This window comes from Ammospiza nelsoni, chromosome 5, assembly GCF_027579445.1.
Source record: "Ammospiza nelsoni isolate bAmmNel1 chromosome 5, bAmmNel1.pri, whole genome shotgun sequence".
NCBI lineage: Eukaryota > Metazoa > Chordata > Aves > Passeriformes > Passerellidae > Ammospiza > Ammospiza nelsoni.
Genome location: NC_080637.1, coordinates 8131968 through 8148488, shown reverse-complemented (window position 1 = coordinate 8148488; position 16521 = coordinate 8131968). Strand labels below are relative to the sequence as shown.

At 42.1% G+C, this 16521-nt stretch overlaps 1 protein-coding gene across 5 annotated transcripts in view; it reads left to right on the top strand.

Annotated features, from left to right (window-relative positions):
• Positions 1-3958: 3958 nt before the first annotated feature.
• The window catches only part of GRM3 (glutamate metabotropic receptor 3), a 105085-nt gene continuing 92522 nt past the window's right edge, over positions 3959-16521 (top strand). For all 5 annotated transcript variants that reach the window (XM_059472387.1, XM_059472386.1, XM_059472385.1 and 2 more), the window contains exon 1: positions 3959-4592. The gene's annotated coding sequence lies outside the window, so the exon portion shown is untranslated. The remainder of the gene's footprint in view (positions 4593-16521) is intronic.

Here is a 16521-nt window from a genome sequence, read left to right as displayed (position 1 = left end):
TGATGATGAGCTTCATGATGAAGACCATCAGTGTTGTTTGTTAAGAGAAAAGGAAGAGTCTATTTTTGTTGTATTTTCTACACCCTGCCCAGCTGAGGAAGTAGAGGGGCTTTGTTGGGTGCTGGTGTCCAGCCAGCAACCACAACAGTGTATAATTTTCCACAGCAGTCCATGAGGTCCTGGAGCATGACAAAGCAACACCCCTTACACTCTTCACTGCTGTGGATCTTCCCTGGGGATCCCATACTCCTCTGAAAGCCAGGTGCCATTGGATTGTTCCTTTGGAGTGTGTCCATGTCCCTCACAACTGGCAGGTAGGGATGAGTCAGAGAGTGTGGGGGTTTGGAGATCCCTGCATCAACCACTATGAACATTTTGCCTTTCTGTCTCAGGAGGCAGAGACTGACATGGCTGTAGGGTTGTGGAGACATGTCTAGACTCCTGTGACTTCTACCATCTAAACAGAGTTTTGTACCCTGAGACTGGCAGACTCCCAGGAGAACGTGGTATCATCTCTGGGTGCTCCTGATGTGTGCCCCAAACCACAGAGGTAAGGACTGGCCCTGGGCTGATGACCAGCGCTGTCAGCTCAGGCAGAGCCACAGAACGGGATCCTGCCCACTCACACATCACTTCCACACAGGAAGGGCATGCAGAGCTGCTGGAAATCAGGTGGCAGGGAGCAATTTGCTAGAAAAAGCCTCATTGATCTATGGCCCCATTCCTGCCCATTTCTGTGAGGTCCCCGGAAAAGGAGGAAAGACCAAAAGCCTCATTAATTATTCAGGTAGGCCAGGCCCAATCCGTAGGTCACTCAGTGGCTGCACAAGCACATTTGCAATTTTCCTAAAGCTTTGCTTTAGTCTTTAATCAGCAAATAACTTGAGTGTGTCCCAAAACAGTTGCTTATAGCAAGTTAGGGAACCCTACAAAGTGTTTTGCTGGAACAGAATCTTCCTATCAAATGTAAAATTGGAAAGTTCCCATGTGTATAGTCTTGAAGCTCATGCTAAAATTCTGTGCAGGAAAAGACATGCATCTGTTTATTTGTGGTGATAAGCCTGTTAATCACATTCACAAATTTTATAAAAACAAATTCTTCAGCTCATCGAAGCTTTCTATGAACTCAATTTGGTGCTGTGTGAGATCTGAATTTGAAATAAATAGATCATTTAGCTAGATATAACTACTATTTCACTAATAGATAATTCACAAAGGCAAAATATTCCTGTTTCAGAAAATGTAATGTTTCTTTACCACCTTTGTTTCACAGTCAGGAAGAAATAAACATGTTTCATATTAAAACCCCTTCTTTGGATCCAGGCCATAGACATTGAGGGCTGTTGGTTGTTTTCTCCAAGCAGAAGTTACACAGCCTCATTTCTGTGTCTAACCGTGGGTGTATCTACAATTAAGTGTAGCACGAGGTGCTCAGTTTAGCCTGAAATGAATGATTTGCCAGTAGCACCCAAACACAGCTCATCCCAGAGCTTCCCTGAGATCATTGTATTGCCTTGCACTGTCCCACTGTGTGTACCTGTGAGCCTGAACCTCTGACAGGCTGAAAACACACACTCAGTACATGGCTGCATCTTCAGAGCACCCTACATGGATGCACCACCAGCTATCCCAAAAGAGAATTGAGGCACAGTTGTGTTCCCTACAAAAATACACGTGGTTTTCCAGGGTCGTTGTCCTGGTTTGAAAAGGAAGTGAGTTTTTTGGGAGGTCTGAAATTCTGCTTTAGAAAGACAGGGGTAGGTTGTCTTATGGTTAAAATGAGACCCTGTTGTGCCAGGAAAACTGGCTGAGGAAGAACCCTGGAAGAAAGTGGGAATTAAACCCTTCTGCCTTTGCCTACATCTTGTTTGCCTGTTCAGGTTTATTTTCCTGTTTCTCAGCAGTCATGAATCAGGTGTAAATGCAAGTAGTAGCAATGTTAGGGACTGATATCAGACACTGCACAGCAGCAAGGCATGGAGAGGGAGTAAACCATGGGTACCACTGATGTTTTTTGAAGCACAGAATAAATTACTGGGTCACCTCCCCTGCTGTAAATGACCTGCTGCAAATCAGACAACACATGTCAGCCAAATTCCACTTGGTGCCTGTGGTGGCCAATTTCATACACAGTGGGTTTAACATCCTACCCAATGAAAAAGTTACTTTCATACTCACTTTGAGGCATGATTGCTATGTACAAAGCAATAGAGAATCATATCATTCTTTTCCCTTGTCTTTCCTGACAATCAGCCTGCAGGACTGTGAAAAAATTGTATTCTGAACCTATTTGTCAAATTGTGCTACGATTCAAAAGACATGAGACTGATTTCCTATTCATTCCAGTTCACCCTTATGTTACAGCAATGTCTCATGTACATTTTTATCTAATCTAAAGTAGGGTAAACCTGAGAAAAACTGCTGTCTTTCATTCTGCTCCCTACTTAACTTTAGTCCTTAATGAAACAGTTTTAACAAGCACATCTCTGCAAATGTCCTTGGCTTCCAAGAAAGAAAAAACTCATAGGATTAGCCAAGTAGCTCAAATTTAATGGTAGATCACAAAAGTAAACAGACGTTAAATAACTAAACATAAAATATCACAAAGCAGAAGCAGATTATTTTATTCTGTTTCCTTTTACTTTGGTTTAACTCCTTATTGGAACTGTGGCTGCTGAAACAATAGTGGCCCCATGTGAGCTGCTAGATTGCAGCTCCTGACTGCAGTGTGTCTTTCCTTGCTTTAACTGAGCAATGGTGGGGATCTGCCTGGGGTTAAGTCCAAAGGTGGAGGGGAACATTCAGGGAGAAGTGGACAATGGACTTCTCCCTGCTAAAGACTGAGAAATTCTCAGTGTCCCAACTGGAGCTTTATGGAAAGGGAGGTATTGGGATTTTACAGACATCCCCTCCATGCTACACCCAACCAGCAGGAAGGAGCTGCTCACTGTCCCCCATAGCAGAGAATAAGCAATGAAGCCACACATAACACCAGCAATGCCCCATGCAGCATGGCTTAAACTCACCCCCTCTGAAGTCAATGCATCCATCCTCTCTGACTCTTACAGCTCACTCCCCTCACCGGGTTTAATTCTTTCTTTAGGACCACAACCTTCTGTTAAAACTCCAGCTGATGTAAACCTACAGTTTTTCAAATATATACAAGCCGAAAAGTACCTTTCTTTTTCCCTTTGCATCCAGCTTTGCTGCACTCTGAAATTATCTTTTCTCAGTAACTATATTTCTGCTCTCTTCCCAGTTAGTATATAGAGAGATGATATAAAGGCTATGGATAATACATATACATGTATCTGTATATACAAATGCATATGCATATATACATATATTTGTGTGCATATATTGGTATATTGTCTATATCTATCTATGTATCTATGTATCTATGTATCTATGTATCTATGTCTCTATCTATCTATCTATCTATCTATCTATCTATCTATCTATCTATCCATTTATCTATGTATCCATCCACAAACATACATACATACATACATACATGCATACACAAGTACATTCTTTTTCTAGGAGATGCAGAGCAGAAGCAAATTGATCGAGCCAGCTGGAAGCGAGAAGGCAGGAGGACGGTGCTACAACGCCCTGAACCGCCTGGGCTCTCCCGGCTGCTCTGCGCTCACCCTGCCCGCTCCCGGCTTTTTGAGGATGCGACAAGTCGCAGTGCCGGGGCGCAGCATCCTCGGAGGAGCGCCGGTGCTCCCCCCGCCCCTGCCCCGTCCAATCAGGGCGCTGGGGGAGGGATGCTCGGGGCAGGGATGCAGGGTTGCCAGGCGACAGCAGCGTCCCCGTGTCCCGTCCCCCCCAGCCCCGTCCTCCCCCCGGGGCCGGGCTGCGCTCTGCCCGCGCTGCCGGCGCAGTTAAACAGCCGCGGGGAGCCCCGCAGCATGGGGCTCGCTCCTTCCCCGGCCTCCCGCCTCAGCCCCGCTCCCGGCCGTGCCAGGAGCCGTAGCCAGCTCCGGAGTGGGAATTAGGAAGGCAGTGAATGAATAAATGGTAGGGATAGGGCTCAGCCAGCCCCTCCGCGCAGCGCCGAGCGCCGGGGGAGGCGGGCTGCGAACGCCAGCCAGCTCCCACTCCCTGTCTTTGCAACTCTAGGTCGCCTCCTAATTTAAAGCTTTGCAACAATCCCCTTTGCCCGGAAAGGAGAGGAAATCTAGAAAGATGCCAGGCTGCGAAAAGGGACCCCAATTGACAGCGCCGGTCCCGGGCGCTGCCGGGCTGAGCGGAGCCAAAGTTGGTCGGAGGAGCGGGGAGCGGGTGCTCCAGAGGAGCGGGGAAAGGAAGGGGATCATCGCTTGGTGATCGCGACCTCTCCGTCCCGTTGTCCCCCTCTTCTCCTTCCCTCACAGCTTACCTCTGACCACTTAGGAGGCCTTGATGAGTTTCCATCGGGATCCGATCCAAGGCGGGGGGGAGAAAGGGTGATTGTTCCCAGAGGAAGCGGCTCGCACAAGTTTGGGGGGTGACACTCCCCGGTGGATGTTTAACGAGCACATCGGGAAGCCCGCGATGCCCGGGGGCAGCCGGAGACCCTCACCAGGACCTGTCCTCATTGCACGGTAAGAAGCTGGGCGCTGCTATCCCGCGTCCTGGTCCCTGCATCCCACATCCTCCCTCTGCATCCTGCGTCTCGGATTCGCCCATCCCGGTCCTCACATCCCCGTATCCCGCATCTCAATGCTCGCATCCCACTCCCTGCCTCCCACACCCTGCAGCCTGGATCCCTGCATCCCGCGTCCCTGCAGCCCCATTCTGCCCTCTGGACCGGACGCAGCCGCTGCCCCGGGGGCTGCGGGTTGTGCAGCAGAGAAAAAGTTTGGAGCGGCAAAATGCAGGGAGGTTTCCTGACGCGATTCAGGGGGCAGAAGAAACGGGGAAGGGGGAGCGGGAGGAGAACAAGGGCTTTTACACTTGCAGAGCAAGGGTAGGGTTCAGGGACACCCCTGTGGTTGACAGCTGGGGGAGCTGGGGCAGTGTGCAGAAAGGAGCTGTGTGCAGATGTTGCCCAGAGGTTCCTGCTCCCACAGGCTTTGGGGGTGAAGGGATGAGAGCTAAGCTTGCCATCCTATGCCCTTCCTTATCCTGGGGTGAAAAGTGCCAAGCCAGCAGCTGGGAAAGCTGTGCTGAGTGCCCAGCTCATCTCCCTGGATCTGCTGCTGGGAGAGAGGTGGGGAACCTTAAAGAAATTGAAAGTGCTTTGCTCCTCTGGGAGTATCTCCTCTGCAGGGACCTGGCTCGCTCCAGGATCCTAAAATTGGATTATTTCAAAAAGGAAGGAGAGATTAGCAGGGATGATATAGCCATTGTAACTCTGCCTCAGATATACAATCTGTGTGTCCATGGGAGTGCACAGGAGCTGTGCAGGGGTGTGTGTGCTTCTGGAGCTGTCTATGCCTCTGGATGTGCCATGTCCCTGTGTTTCTGGGTGTGCAGGTGTGTGTATCTGTGCCTATGTGTTTGCTTGGATTCATGTGGATGTTTTACATGTCCAGATTCATAGGAATGTGTTTTTTATCCTTAGACAGGGTGTATCTAACCCTCTGTAGACCTAGAGGTGTGTGGGTACGTACCTTCCATCCGTGTCTGTGCCAGCCACGCATGTGGGTGTGAGAAAGTAAATCTCTGTGCCAGGGTATAGGCAGGATTGTGGAGGGAGAGTTGGATTTTGGGGGCTTTATCACCCCATCTTATCACAGAGATTCAGTGGATCATTTTATGTACACATCTGTGTATTTCAGCAATCTTGATAAAACTCAAACAATTGATAAAAACCTAGGCAGGCATCTCACTAATACTGCATTGAACTGAACTAAGGATTTGCTGGTAGTTTGGGAGTTCTTTGGCTTCTCAGTTCATGCCACCTGCTGAAGATGATTTTAGCTCTTTTTGTTGTTGGTGGTGGTTTTTTAATTAGGTAAATCATCTTTAAAAACATTAAATTGGAAGACTGTGAAACAGAACAGCCTGGGACACAGACTGGTACCTATTCAGCTTGCATAAGTATATGTCTCATGTTGATTAAATATTCATGAAAACTATTTGAAAATCACACAACCCACCTGATCAAATACATATTTTAGAAAAATTATGTTTTTCATTTTGTTGAAATGCACCTAAATCATGATTAATTCTTCTGCTATTATTTATGTTGATAAATGTATTCTAAGAAAAGGTAACTATTCCAGTTGTATTGGGAAATATTGCACATTAAGCTAATTTTATTCATAGTTAAGGTAATAGAAAAATTATACTTCTGTAATGTTCATTCTTTGAGTGAAATCAGTAACAATTCATGCAAATCCTTCTTAATGAACTGATTATTTGAAGAGCAATGCAAGCTAATCTTCCCCTACTATAATATTTCATACTTTAATTTCAGTGAGTTTTTTCTTGTTTGTTTGTTTGTGGTTTGTTTTAGGAATACTGCTCTCCACTACTCTCAATACCTCTAGAGCCCTCCTTTATATATAAAACATAAAACACACTCCAAAACAGAAAAAAATATTGGTTGCTTTATTGCTCTATAACTTGAAGACAAGTAAAATGGCATTGGTATCAAGTACATTAAAACTAGACTTTCATCCTGGAGCCAAGATGCTTTTCTAATCACTGTTGATGCTTGCCTGGGTTACTTGTGTTGATGACCTACTTATAAGCTTCTACAAATAAAGGAATGAAGTTTTTTTAGGCAAATGTTGACACCTTGTCTAGGAGTAAGATTCTAATTTTATCATTGAAAGACTGGATCTAAAGCAAGATGCAGGGATAAAGTATCTTTCTGGATTCACATAATGTTTTTACAGTTAAATCAATGTGACAAAGCAAAGCACTAAATCAGCCTGGAAAGCCAAAATAAAAGAAATACATTACAAACAATGCTATCATTCAGTTCAGTGGTCTGTGTTACATAAGTGGAGCTGAATTTGGAAACGAAGGCAGCGTAGAGGCATGTAGTGACATTAAAGAAAGAACAATTTGGATGTTCTTTGTGAACACAACTTGCCCATGGCAGTGTCCTACAGAACATAAGTTGTCCTGTGGCTCACAGAGTTCTGTATGGAATACTACAAGACATGAAAGACCTGGTTCTAATGTTGCTTCTGCAACATTATGGGGTCAAATTACAATTTTATCTTTAAAGTCATGGGCTAAATTCTCTGTTTGCCTACAAGAATTCAGGTGGGTACATGAGTTGTGCACCCACCAAAAGTCTGGTTTAGCAGTGTAATTTGAGAAGCCAGCCTCAAGATTTCACAGGGTGTGAGATCCTGTCTTTGAGGCTGTAAATTTGCCAACAACATCCTACTGAAGGGGCTTCATTCTCTGATCAGTTTTTGAAAGACATGTCCAAAGTCCTATAAAGTTTTATCAGGACTGTTGCACCTTGTTTGCTCCAACTTGTTGTACTATAGCTATTGATCAGTTAGTATGAATGTTTGTCTTTGGTAAAGTCACTCTCAGGATGTCACAGAACACCACCAAGGTGTTTGACATTGTCCAGGATCAGACAGCATTACTGTCTATGTGGGAACATGTATAACTATGGCAAGCTGCATCAGCTGTTGTGAAGCTGGTGTAATATTCACTCTTGGGGCATTTTACTGCTTATTGGTATAAAACTGAGAGCTGGGTTAAAGCTTAATCAAGAACTTAGTCCAGGTCAGAGAGTTAAAGAGAAAATTGTCCTCTTGCTCTCTCCTAGTGTGGAGAATAAGTCTATTCTTTAATCCCTGAGTGGGTTGCATTTGCAATGCAGGGGTATCCATAGCCAACAAAACGGGGTGACCAGGGGGGGGAATCAGCCACCCTGCCCCTGCAGAGCAACACCCTGGTGGACCTGGGGTCCAAAGGAGGCAGGAAAGGAGGGCAGTATCCTTCAGTGGTACCATCCTCCTAGGTCTCTGCCTATAAGCGCTTCTTGCTATGAGTTCTAGCTAATAATCCAGCCCTAAACTGGCAGAAAAAATTTAAAACACATTTTATTTTATGAAAATGAAGATTGACTGAAAATCCCGAGTTTATTTTAGCAGTAAGAGTAAAATGACCAAAAAAAAAAAAAATTCCTCCAAGGCACAATGCTGCCTGGGAATAGCCTCAATGCAATTGTCAGGTGTTTCCACTGGGACAAAACCACAGCTCATTGTTAGAGTGCTTCAACCATTGCAGATTAGTGCAATTTCTTCAGGTCTCTTTCTTCAGGTAAGCCCAGAATGCCATATGTGATCTCAATGGATTTGTTGGTTTATCTATTGTCTTAAGAGGTTTTCAGACATTCATTTCAGGGATGTGCAGATTTTCAAAAATAGTGCAAGAAATATACTATCTTGTCTCCAGCTGGCTTTTGAGAGTAATGCAGTAAATTTTCATGGGGAGTAAATCACTGTGAACCTATCAAAGCCAAAAAGAAGTTACAAGAGCTACAGAAAATTCCACCAAAAAAAAGGCTGTAGAAATATATTGCTTTTATCTGATATTGGTCCTCTAAAATATAAAATGATACAGTTGGAGCAATTATTATGCTCATTTTCATAGCTATGCTGAGATTATGGGAGTATTTGCATAGCCAGCAATGATACTGCTTGAGTAGGAACATATGAGCTCCTCATGTAAATCAACAGGCTTTCCCAAAAATGTAAGAGTCAGGTTAGCAGCTTTTCCAAACTGTCTGAGACCCACATGGAAAAGCATGGCCTTAACCCCAGTCATTGAAGCACCTTTCCTTCAAAACACTTTAAAGTCTGCCAAGAGGCTTGAACTTGATAGCACTGATGAGCCTGACCTTCCAAGTCACTTTCCCAGTGCATCCAAAGGGATACAGCATGATCACCAAGTACAAAAACAAGATCAAATATGCATCAAGCAAGGTGTGGAGAGAGGGAATCACTGATAAACTTTTCATGGATGAAATGGGAACTTGGGCTTTTGGTGGATGCTGTCAGATCTTGAAATTCTCCGTTAGAAAAGTGAATAGAGGAGGGAAAAAAGTTGTGAAAACATTAAAAAAATATTGAGGAAAATATCTCTGTACAAGAAAAAATGGGAAAAATAAAGAGAAGCAAATTGCTTGATAGAAAAGGAAAAAAATTATCAGTAGAGATACTCAAATGACTATTCAAGCTGGAAGAGAAGTAAATTAAATGATAAGCCAGTTGTGGGAAGAAGAGATTTTAAGGCAGATGAAGGTGGTGAAGTCAATGGAGACATTGTCAGAATCCAGAGGAAAATCAAGCAAGTCTGCACAAGAGAGAATTGAGTCAAAAGCTAAGTGGGAGACCACAAAGCCAGCAAATTCATAGGAGAGATCTGTAGTAGGAGAAATCATGGGATAATTGGTTTTTCATGTGAAGAAGGATGAACATGTTAGTTTAGAGCACCCTTTAAGGAACAGGGTACCTGAAAGAAGCATTGCTCAATAGGTGAGGTAGAGTATGCCAGTGAGAAGAAACAAAAATGCTCTTGAGAAAATGAGAAATGCTTGAGGAGAGAACAAAGGGATGAATAAAATAGGGAAGCCAAATGAAAGGACTGGGGACTGGCAGGACATCAGAGGAAAAGCACTGACAAAGGCTGGAAGAAGGGATTGACAAAAAAAAAAAAAAGGAAAGAAAAGAGTATCAAAGGATGTGGGAGGTACAGAAAAGTCATCTCCCACTGGTACAGAGGAGGAGCTGGGGCCTGGGCTTGCCAGGAGGAAAGAGCTGAAGGGAAGCTGAAAACTGAGAAAAACCTTTCTAGAAAAACCTTTGTCTAGAACATGACATGCTGGTGGAAGACAGAGAGAAGAGAAAATGTGCAGAATGTAGAGACTGACAGCACCCTCAGCTGAGGGTAAAACTTACACATTATCTTCCACTCCCACGAAAAGCTCCACTACCGAGCCCACACACAAACCAGGGACAATTTTTGTGTTACCTGAATGCTGCACCTGGAGAAGGGACACAAAACTGCACAAGATGGGGCTCTGCAGAGCCTCAACCCCTGTGGGTTGTGGTACTGGTCCTCCAAATCTCACAGAGACCCTGCCCTGTGCTCTGGGAAGGAGGATGCTGCAGGCAGCTCACCTGAATCCCTGCAGCACTGGGATTCTTCTCTGGGATGAGCCCTGCAGAGAATCTGGATGAGAGAAGAGAGCAACAAGGGGCTGCCTGGTTATATTGAGAGATTCTAAACTGCTTCCAGCAAAATTAATGTGTCAGATGCCAAATCTAACACTGAAGGGACATTAGTGGCTTGCAACAGGCTTTGAACACTGTGTAGTCAAACCGATGGTGAGGTGTAGGATGGGGTGCAAGTTGAAAAGAGTTTGAAAATATTAAAAAATATTGTTTCACACCTAAATTCCTAAAATTTATCCCCAAATATATTCCTAATTTTTTTTCAGCCCCAAAAAAGTTCCTAAATATTGTGGTGTGACTCCCTGCCCCACAGACATGGAATGGCAGGGCTTCAGAAATTCTCTGTTTTAGGAATGCGGGTTAAACACGCTCCTCCTCCCTGGTGAGCGAAGAAGCCCTGTGGGAAGTTAATCTGGGGTTCTCTGAAAACCTCCTAAGCCTTTTTGACCTTTTTGACCTTGAGCTGTTAAAAGTACAGCTCACCTGCACATCAGGATGGTTATTTTCCATAACAGTTGTGATTAAGTCTCCCTAGATCCCAAACTGTCCCCAGCTTGTGTGTGCCAGGCCTCCACGATGGGTCACCTGCAGCTGTGCTTGAGGGAACATTTCTACATGTGTGTTCTGTAAGAGATTTTTGGCTGAGGTATTTTTGTATCCAGTACTTACTGCCTTGCAAATTCTGTATTGCTTTATAATCATTATGCATTATATTGTTATTACTAATTAAATTCACATTGATTGCATCATCTAGTGAAGAAATTGCCAGGAAAGCATGAGAAGACATGTTCTGCTAGTGTTTAAAAATATTACATTTGTAATGCTTAGCAGAAATTGGCTGCCCTACTGTTAGACTCATTTAGCAAGAAATGTGATAAAAGTCAAGAAGCAAATTTTGGGGAGGTTTCCAGAACTCATAGAATGATTAATTTTCCCTTGTATTTATCTGTATTTTCATGACAAGAGAAAGCAGAGAAATAGTCAAAAAGATGGAGGAAAAAAAAAGAAAAAATATTGTGCAGTAACACATGTAGGGTTCAGTGTGAGGTATTAAAAAATATGTATGGATCAGCTCACGTGGCTAAGAAATGCCAAAAATTAAATTTCCCTGCAAGACCATTTAAAAATTGCTATTTTTATGCAAAAAATATAATTGGTTTTGTCATAACAAGTCAAAAAGTTTTCAAAAACTCTCTTAAAATTTTTGGTGAGATTATGTGTGTATTTGATTGTTCAGTGTCACTAGTCAAGAATATGACTATGGACATCTTTGCTTTTCATCACAGATTTTTAATGGCATTTATACAAAACATTAGTCAGTCAGAAAGACATCTTCACTGTGTATCAACTGAAACTGCATTTGATTCCTTTGTAAAACTTCCAGATGCTTCTATAATACCACAAAAGAAATATCTTGATTTTACCTTGTTATGGAAGTATTCTGCCAGTATTTAACTCTGCCTTGCATAAATCAGGAGAGAAAACCACCCACATAGGGAATCAATGTAGCAATATTGGATTAAACTTTGGCAAAATCATGTGAAAAGGATACCTTGCAACACCTAATAGACATTAGAGTGCATTATTTGCATAGAGACTATTAAGTTTCTTGTTTTCCTTATTATTAAATACTTGCCCATAAAATAATATTTTACTAGAAAATCTGCAAAGTTTATAAGAATCTTCTTAGATATTTTCCAAGCCCTGTAAGAAGACACTAAAGTATACTTGTTAAATCAATCTTGCAAGCGTTTCGTTGTGCTCCCTTGGGATCTCTTAATTGTGCTGCTCATTTTGTTCCTCGCAGCCACCATGGCTTTAGAAGAGCCCTGACAATACCAGAGATCAGCAGACAATGTGTTTTATTAAACAGGAGCAGGCTCATCCTGCACTGACTGATGATGAGGTTGAGTTATCAGGAAAGTCTTTGCTCTCAGAAGTTGAGGAAAAGGAGCGTGGGAATGGTAGACAAACACTCAAGTCTGTTTTAGCCAAATACTCCCAAACCACACAGCTCAAGCTTCTTTGTCACACTATTATTACAAAATGCATTTACCTAAAAAAAAAACCAAAAAAACAGAGCATTTGCTTCATAACCAAGAAAAGAAATAAACTGTCTACCTCAGGTCTTAGAAGTGGAACAAACCCCCCTGCTGTTCCAACAAAAGCAACATGCAGCCCATGTCTTTTTCATCCACTCGCTTGTCTCTGTAGCTGTCATAAGGTGCATTTACATATGGCAAATCCCACAGCTGATTAATTAAGATGATTCTATGGGTGAAAAGGGAGCATGACTTAATGGAGTCGCTCCAGGAATACAAATAAAATCAGATAATTTTCAGAGAATAATAACTTTCCTTTCTGAAGTGGACTTTAAATCTCTAAGAAGAGAATAGCTTTGCTTAAAGCAATCTTTGCTCCTTCTCTCAGAAGTGATCTCCGAATAATTGTGCAGTTTAGCTGAACTTTGCTTTCCTTGGTATCCTAGGAGAAAAGCTCTGACAGACTGGGAATTTTAACTTGTTTGTAATGTAAACTCGGTATACTGGTGGTGCTTTTTCAACAGTCCAGAAACTGCTTGGGAGGAAAAAGAAATAAATAAAAAGGCTTTGATCCTCTGAGCAAACAAAGAGGGGAGAAGGAGGTTAAAAGAACCATCATTTGTTAAAGGCAGAGAAGGAAAATGTGGGAAAGGTGTTTCTATTTTAACAGTTTCAGAGACTGAAAGAAATATCAGACACTTCAACAGCATTAGAGGGTTCTGAGGAATAAGGTTTGATGCTTTAGTTTTATTGTGTCATTGGCATTTTTGAGATTTCTAAGGATTATGAAATTCTCAATAATATCAGTCATCTAAACAAGATTTTTTTTTCCCCAAAAGCAGATATCCAGGACAAAGCTTAGTGATTAATGCTAATACCTTGAGTATCAAGCTCAGATAAACATATTCCTAGTGGCATTATTCAGCATGGAGAAAGGATGAGTTTAGTCTGGGAGTAACACCAGGCCCCAGGAGCTGAGATTTAATTAGTATATCAGGTTTTTGGCCAAAGGGTGGATGTAAATTGAAGCTTGCAGTAGCAAGGAGGGATTTGACCCAGCTGTGCCCTGTTGGATGCTTATCTCTGAGAGATGCTTCACTCCCTAAAATGTAGGTATTTTGGCCAGTAGGTGAGATGAAGTCAAGTCTTACATTACTTCTACCTATCTGCCTGTCTATTTCACATTTTCTTCAGGAAGGAAGCAGACAAATAGTTCCACTTAGACCTAACTACCTCAAATCAATGTCCAGGGAGCAGCTGCAGAGTAATAGGGTTTCTTAGTCCTGTGATTTCCTGGTGAGGGCACAAGGTTCCAATTAGAACTTGTGCAGTGTCCATTAGGGTAGAAATGGATGGAAAGAAGCCCTTTTTATGAAAGATTCTTCATTTTCAAAGATTGTACACAGTGTTCCCTTTGCCTGGACGCAGCATTTAGAGTTCCACAGATAAGGACACCAGCAAGGACCTCGGCTGATCCATCTCCCCCTCCAAAGATTGCATAAACTGTCCTTAAGTCTTTATTAACTGATACTTGTTGAATAATTTCCTTAAAATCTGCAATGACAGACCTTTCACAATGTCTTTGCAAAAGCATATGTCTTAAGTGCTTCACTGCTCTTATGGACAGAAGGTCTCCAAAAGTTTAACTGAATCCCACATTTTGCAACCAAGCCTATCACTCTTATCCTCTCTGCTACGGAAATTTGAAGCAATTCAGTATTTTCTTTTCCATCCCAGCCTTTTACATTGCAAAGGGATTAGATTTTGGCTGTTAAATGCTCATTTAGGTAATGTTCCCCTCAGTCATCTCCTCCTGACTCAGTGAAATAACTGGTTTTCTTTTGACATTTGCTTTTTTAAGTAGCTTGTTTTTCTTGCTGTTTTCCTTTTTGCCTTCTCCAGTAGCTCGTTTGGTCCCATACCCAAAAGATGAGTACAGACAATGAAGGGCTTGACTTCCCTTGTCTTGAATACAGCATTTCTCAAAGAAATGTTTTGTACCATCTCTTCCTTCTGCTCTCCAAGCCTCCCTCCAGCCAGCGTTTTGCCCACAGAACCCCCAGGAGCTGCACAGAGCCACAGTGATGCACTTGTCCTGTCCCATTTCAATTTGGTATATTTTTTTTGACCTTTTGTGGTCATTCTTAGTTTGCAACCACATCCACCTCCAACCAACTGTCAGCCCACACATCCACATTAATATTTCAGAAGAAAAATTTTAAGGCAGTTTGAACAACCTGTTGCTTTGTCTTTGCCAGAAGGGTCTGTGGGGGCCATGGCTTCTCTTGGCTAAAGAGAGGAGATGCTTGGCTGCTCCATTGTCTACCATGTGTCATGCAAAGCCTCCAGACCAGCTCCAAGCATAAAATATGCTGATGAATATTGCAGAGTGATGATACAGATGTGTGGTGGGTACTCCTTTGGGTATTCCAGCTGTAGGCCCATGGAAAGGCAGAAGCTGCTCAGGTTTCAGGCTCATGGTCACAGAGCCAGGAGGTCTCAAATGAGATGTTCAACCTTGCTGCTGGCAAACCCACACAGAGTTCATCTACATTAAGCCTGATGAATGCGGCATTAGGCAAGAATCCAGAACTTCATGATGCCTAGACACACTTTGTGCCTCGCTTGTTTAATTTCTCTTCTGTTATTAAGACTCAAACTTTTCCCTGGCCTGTCTAGAATATTTCCCAAAATGTCCAGGACATGGATAATGTCAGAGAGGTCCTAATGAAGCTGCCACAGGTACCTGCCCCAAAAGGCTCCTTAGAGAACCTTTTACATCTGTTAGGTTCATGCATAGGAGAGTATTAGTTACCACTAAAAAACAAAACCAAAAAAAAGAAAAAAGAAAAAAGGAAAAGGAAAAGGAAAAGAAAAAGGAAAAGAAAAAGAAAAAGTAAAAAAGGAAAAGAAAAAGAAAAAGAAAAAGAAAAAGAAAAAGAAAAAGAAAAAGAAAAAGAAAAAGAAAAAGAAAAAGAAAAAGAAAAAGAAAAAGAAAAAGAAAAAGAAAAAGAAAAAGAAAAAGAAAAAGAAAAAGAAAGAAACTTAGGAAGGAAAAAAAAAAAGCTCATGTATCTGTAGTAATTGATGGACCACCTTAATATTAAAAAAAAAATGTTCCCTCTAGCCTTCAAATTAATCAACATGCTGTTTTAATATACCTCAGTGAATTATAACACATCCAGTCCAACTCACTTTTTCCTGACCATTAACTCCCAAGCCTTGAATTCCCCCTGAACAGGTAAGCAGATGCTTTGAAGATTTAACTGGCCTGACCCTACCATAGCACAAGCCACCATTATGTATGAGAGAAGTCCCTTTTCTCTGTCTAACTTGGTCACATTGGACAGCTAAATAATCACTCCTGGGATGCACTGGGTGAAAGGGAAGATTGGTCAGAAATTGAGACAGAAATGTTTTACAGTCTGGGGTAGGGAGACACAGAGAGGCATATTCAGGCAACCCATGGATGCACCTTGATGGTTTTTTTCTCTCCACTTGTAGTATGGGTAACCCCAAATGCTCATCTGATATGTTGGCTCTGGAACCTAGACCATACCTAAAATAAAATAAAATAAATAAAATAAAAGAAATAAATAAAAAAAAATAAATCCAGTACCTAACATACACTGTCTGATCATGGTCGGCAGGGCCTGGCATTGTAGTGGCACTTATTGAATGGCCAACAGTGTGTTCCCAAGGCCTTAAAAAAAACAGTTTCCAGGTAGATTCATCTCTATTTAATCAACGGGATTTATCTCACTATTATTTTAGAGTGCTGCAATTTTTTGCAACACTTATTTAAAGTGCCAGGTAATAGGTCCTCTGGCATATCCCATTTTTGTCCATTCTCATTTATGAGATGGTTTCCATGCCAATGATTATAATTAAATACTAATATAAGTAGTTTTCAAAAATAAAAGCATATTTGGAATGATCCATGCTTATCTTTAGAGACTAAGAGCAGCAAAGACTAATGGATTGAGAGGGATTTAACACAAGGCTAATTGTTCATTAGGCAACCTAAGACCAATTAAGTGTGCTAATCCATTCAATATTTTTTCTAGCTATTTCCATTATTATCCATGTCAAAATTATTTTGCATGTATTAATTCACCTATGCTTATTTATTAATAATAAAACCTCACTTGAAATGCAGGTCTTGCATCCTATAGTCCTTTCTCAAGCCAAACTTCCATGACAGCCGTAGCAGAAGGAGTTCAAGATGTGACTGGAACTCTCTGTACTGCTCTTCTCCTAAAATAAAATGTAAATTCTTTCAATAAGATTAATGTGAGTGCATTCTCCCTCTGTATTGATTCCAGATACTC